The 5,852-nt window shown below is 37.3% G+C and overlaps 1 non-coding gene across 1 annotated transcript; it reads left to right on the plus strand.

The window, feature by feature from the left end:
• Positions 1 to 5,745: 5,745 nt before the first annotated feature.
• Positions 5,746 to 5,852, plus strand: LOC145118072 (small nucleolar RNA R71). Its single transcript, XR_013713056.1, has one exon. It is a non-coding gene; the product is annotated as a small nucleolar RNA R71 (small nucleolar RNA).

Below are 5,852 nucleotides of genomic sequence, written 5' to 3' on the forward strand. Positions count from 1 at the left end.
AACTTTTAAAACTAATAAAATAATCATATCATTTTATATTTTACTAAATTTGACCTAATTCAACTCATATAACAAATGATTCAAATTTTACAAATAATTTGTTTTTCACAAAACAAGTAATTATCTTAAAATTTGACAAACGTCATGTTTTTTTTTCCTCTTTTTTCCAACTTGAAAATAAAACATTTGCATCAATATAACAGAAAACAACCCATGGCTCTGATACCACTGTTGGGTTTTGAGCATTCTAACACTCCTATGGTGTACATGCAACCCTATAAACCTTGGATCTATGTTTTCTCTATTATACATGCAAATATTAACTATTTCAAGGTTTCATCCTAACTAGCATATTATGAAGCACCTATACTACAAAGTTCTAGTTAGATGACATACCTTTTGATGTAGCTTGATGTCTTCAAGCTTTAAGAGCTTAGCCCCAATAGTGTGGAAGCCTCAAATGGAATCACAAATCACCAAAACACCTTGGAAGAACTTGAGAGAATATGTATGCACACTAAAATCGGCCCACTCTTATTTTCACACACTTGTCCCAATTTTGTGAGCCAAGGACCCCTTTATATATTATGGAGGATTAGGGTTACATCCATGTAAACCCTAATACCCATGACCTTTCATTTACATAGGATCCATGGGTTAAAAGCTCCATGGACCATCCATGAAAGCTTAGCCCAACCTAAATGAACTTGGTCCATTCCATATATATAAGAGTCCATATTTAATTAGTTCTTTTTGATCACTTAATTAATTCTAAATTAATTCTTGATCAATACTAATTAAATAATATGATTCCATATTAATATATTAGAACTTATAATATATTAATATAAATCATAAATATACTATTCTCAAAAGACTATCCATATAAATTGTGCCGGTGAAGTGCAACCCAAATGGACCATGCCGGGTCGGGTCAAGTACATACCAATTATAGTTATGGACTTAGACATTAATCCAACAGGAAGTACCCTTGGTAAAGGTACAGTGGCAGCACCGGAGGCGATCCGAGTGGACGTGGGAGCCGGAGGCAGAGATACGGGAGCATTACCCCGAGTTGTTTACCGCAACAGACTTCGAGGACGAAATCTAGTTCAAGTGGGGGAGAATTGTAACACCCCGACTCCCAGGTATAAAATTTAAAAGCTAAAGTCATATTCTTAGACCTACTCGACGAGTTGGTTGCCCCCAACTCGTCGTGTAGAAGCGTATCAGGTCGCGTGATTTATGAGGTCTATTCGACGAGTTTGAGGACCCCGACTCGACGAGTAGGAGATGGAAAATGAAACCCTAATTTTTAGAGTTTACACCCTATATAAAGGATTTAATCCGCCTCTTGTGGCCTCCCTTACCACTTCATTACCCAGATAAGAAACCCTAGCTGTCATTTGTTGTTTCCTTGTGCTTGTGAGACTAAAAGAGTACTTTTGGTGCATTTTGTTGAAGGGGTTGAAGGTTGAGAAGCTTGGAACGGGAAGGAGCTTGTAGATCCAGCATCTACAACGTTTGGGAATCCATTTGAAGGTAACAAGTTGTTACCTTGATCATTTTAGCATTAGATCCCCTTTTTCTTGGGTTTAAGGCCATCTTTAGTATATTTATGGAGCATTTCAGGTGTTGGGTAAGATCTGGAGTTGTAACTTTAGATCTGGACTCCTCTAAGTCCCTATAGTCATAAAGTTATCAGATTTAGCAAGCTTTGGCCTTTCTCTTTGGTTTAAACATTTCCTTTAGCTTGGTTTTGGCATTTAGGACCATGCATGTACGTAAAGTTTGCAACTTTATGTGGAAACCATGCCCTAGGAGATTAGATCTGCAATTTGGAGCTTTGGGGTAGCTTAAAAACGTCTAAATGAGAAATGGACTAAAGGGACTCGACGAGTTGCATGGTCAACTCGACGAGTCGGATGAAGATTGGCCGTTGTGGGTTTTTGCATGGACTCGAAAGTCGGTGAGACGACTCGAAGAGTCAGTTAGGGTTTTCTCGACATTTGGACACGCATGGACTCGACGAGTTGTCTGGAAACTCGACGACTCAACTAGGGTTTTCACAATTTCTCGAGTTCTGGAAAGACTCGATGAGTCAGTGAGCTGCACTCGACGAGTTGGGTCAACATAGACTGTTGACCTTGACCGTTGACTTTGACTTTGACAAAGGGTTGACCAGTTTGACTTCTGGGGGTATTTTAGTAAATTGGGAATTTATGGAAGTGGTCCTATGGTGAATATAGGTGGTGGAGTTCGTGGCTGTGATTGGAGAGTTTGATCTTATCACTACAGTTCGACAGTTGTGAGGTGAGTTTTCCTCACTATACTCAAGGGTCTAAGGCACCAAGGCCGACCCTTTTTGGATTGTTATCCTGATATGTTATATGCTCGAGTATCGTATGATCTGTTAGATCTGTATCCTGGTAGATAGGATGTATTATGCTATTATGATCTATTATATCGTTATCCTGGTAGATAGGATGTATTATGTCGTTATGATCTGTTAGATCGATTTGTTTGTCTATAGATTGTTATGTGATTATCTGATATATGTGCACATGTTTGATTAGTAGTTGAGGCTTATCTGCTTTGTGTGAGAGCCAATGGACCTGGGCATTCCAACTCGATGGTTGTGGGCCGTGAGTATTCCATCCTGAGGATGATTAGACTCGTAGTATGTGGGCATTCCAACCCGATGGTTGTGGGCCGAGGGTATACCATCCCGAGGATGATTGGACCCATAGTATGTTGGCATTCCAACCCGATGGTTGAGGGCATGGGGTATTCCAACCCGATGGTTGATTGGACCAATAATATGCGGTTTGTGATTATGTGTATATTGTCGTGTGTATGGGTATTTTGGGGGAACTCACTAAGCTTCGGGCTTACAGTTTTGGATTTTTTTCAGGTACTTCAGATGACCACGGGAAGGCGAAAGCGTGATCGTACACCCCCTCACATTTTTATGATTTGGATTTCTGGGATACTTGGATGTTTAAACTATTTTGAAAACACTTTGTAATAACTTAATGGTTTTGAATGGTTGAAAAAGTTTTAAATTGGATTGAATTTTATGGATGTTACACATATGTGGTTGTTCATCACACATGCTCACACATTAATTTACTTATTTTCTAGTTAAACCTAGGTTCATGTTCACTAATACTAGGCATACAATCTTGTTTTCACAAAAGTATATGATTCAAGCAATTAAGAAGATGTTCATACAACTCAATAAACTTGATTATTAAAAGAAAACAATTATCATTAACACATAAGGATCTTTAACAAGTTTAACAAGATAAATAACCAAATCAAATTAATCCAAGCCACTCAATCAAACCATATTAATAAGATCATCTAGTTTAAACAGAACTATGAAGCTTTTATCTCATAACTACAACAAATAACAACCTAAAATCGAAATCTAATGATTTAAACATGGTTCACACAAAAGATTAAGATAAGAGCAATGTTTTTTTGCCTTTGATCTCTTCAAAATTGACTTCTAGGTTGAATTCTCAAAAACCAAAGCCTCTAAGAACCTCTCTGGCCTCCAAAAGTCGCTCAAAGCCTCCAACATCAGTTAGGGTTTTTAATGAAAATGTTCTATATATAGATTTTGAAAACAGAGCCAACTCGTCGAGTTTTTTGGAAAAACTCGTCGAGTTTCTTACGTAAAATGTGTGCACGGCAAGTCACGAATTCGTCAAGAATTTTCATCTCAACTCGTCGAGTTGATGGACCAACTCGTCAAGTTGTATTTGAAATCAACATTTTCTCAAAACATGAAAGTCGTCCGAAATTGTGTTTAGTTTTCAGAACATTTTGAATCTCGTCAATCGGAGTTACGAGTCATCAGATATGGCCAAAACACTGACGAGTGGTCAAGCTGTCCAACAACATCCTTCTTTATTCAAAATCCAAGATCCAAGCTTCAAATCCCCAATTCTGCTTCCTTTTTCTTCCCAATCTTCTCTTTGTTACTGAAAATGAAATTTCAAACTAATAAACCATCTTTTATCCAATATTTCAGAAAAAAAAACAACGAAAAATATTAAGATAATGCATGAATTTTATAACTAAATATGCCCATATCAATTTTGCAGAAAAATGAAGAAAAAATCGAAGTGGGGTTGTGGCGATTTCTTACGTAGTGAGTGGTTGTTTTAGGAAAAGTGAAAGTGAAATGGTTTAAAGAAACAAGTTTTGGCCCCCCTTATAAGTTCACATCGTGAGGCTTAACGCTCACGTCGTGATTTTTAAAACGAATTGGAAATGTGGGGTGTTTTGATTTTATACGTCGTGGTTTCGAAGTATTTGACAAAAACGAAAATTTTCCTTAATTTTTTACCACTCATTTATTTAATCACACACTTGATCTTTTTACTTTTCTCTTAAAAATTAAATATGAATTATCCTAAAAATTAAATGAAAATGCAAATCTAAATAAAAAGAAAAGGAAAAAGAATGCAAACCGAGCTCGGGTTGCCTTCTGAGAAGTGCTTCTTTTTTATGAGTCGTGAGTTGGACTCCTTCCTGCTCTACATTGCTTCAGGTGGAAGTGTAACCTCCTCGTTCTCATTCCATCTTCTTTTGATGATTGAACTCGCCTTAAGTATGCTTTTTCCAAGTTCTCTTTCTTTCTTTGATTGGCGCTTTCTTCATGCTTGCGTTTTAATCCCCTGTCTTGCCCTTATATCTTCTCATATTCTTTTTGTTTCTATTTTTCTAACTCCTTCTTGGTAATTAATTGCTCATTCTATTTTTTTATCAATTTATGTCTAGGTCATCTCGTCTTCTTTTTCTTTAATCAGCTCTGTGACTGGATCTGGTGGTCTTGTAAAAGAAGACACCTCAAAAATCATAGGTGTTGAAATTGGAGGTTTCAAATGATTTTCTTCTTTTTCCAATTGCTATTTAGGTTCTTTATGCTCCATGAACAATGCATTTCCTTGGTTTATCAGATTCTCCTTGGCACGAGATGGGAAAGAAGAGGCGGTCGATACGGCTCAACAACTGAAAAATCGTAATCATCCTTTAGTACCTATGACGTGCCACTATTGCCTCTACGTCGTGGCGATTGGTCAGATTCACGACTCTTTTCTTCTAGTGATTGATCATACTGTTTGTCAAGGACCCCCATTTGCACCGATTCGTCTTCTTCTTCTGTATAAATGGCCATGACTTGAGCAATTGGGATTGGCTCAACTTTTCTTAAAGGTGTATCCAATAGCTCTTCTTGAACAAGCTTTGTTAATTCCCCGACTTGTTTGTGGATGCTCAAAGTAGATTCATGTTGTATTCTAAGTGTTTCATCTGTAACATCATGTCATTTTTCGCTAGCTTCCATAAATCTAAATAGCATTGACTCGAGAGCAGACATTTTCTCGAATTGGACTCGTTCTTTTTGGTAGAGATCGTGCTTTAGTTGGTTAAGTTCTTTTGCATCTCGATCTATCTTGAATTGGTCCACTCAATTTCGTGATTTTCTCTTCCATTGCGTCGAGCTTTGCAATTACTGCAGTGATAGCATCTTAACCTCGATATTTACTTGATTTTTCTTTAGTGAAATCCTCCTTTAGGTTGTGATATTCTATTGAAGGCTTAGCAAATTCTTCAATCAAAGCTTTATTTGTTGTTGGATCCTTCTTTGTCATGCGCCATTGTGACTCTAAAAGTTGGCGAGGGCACACATTGACTCCATCATAAAATATCGAGATTTCTTGTTGCACATTGAAGCCAAGTTGAGGGCAATGTTGTAACAATCTCTTGTAACGTTCCCAAGATCCATATAATGACCTCCCTTTTAATTGTTGAAAATTTCGTATGTTTCTTTTAAGCTT

This window comes from Lactuca virosa, chromosome 5, assembly GCF_052849685.1.
Source record: "Lactuca virosa cultivar CGN04683 chromosome 5, Lactuca_virosa_CGN04683_v6, whole genome shotgun sequence".
NCBI lineage: Eukaryota > Viridiplantae > Streptophyta > Magnoliopsida > Asterales > Asteraceae > Lactuca > Lactuca virosa.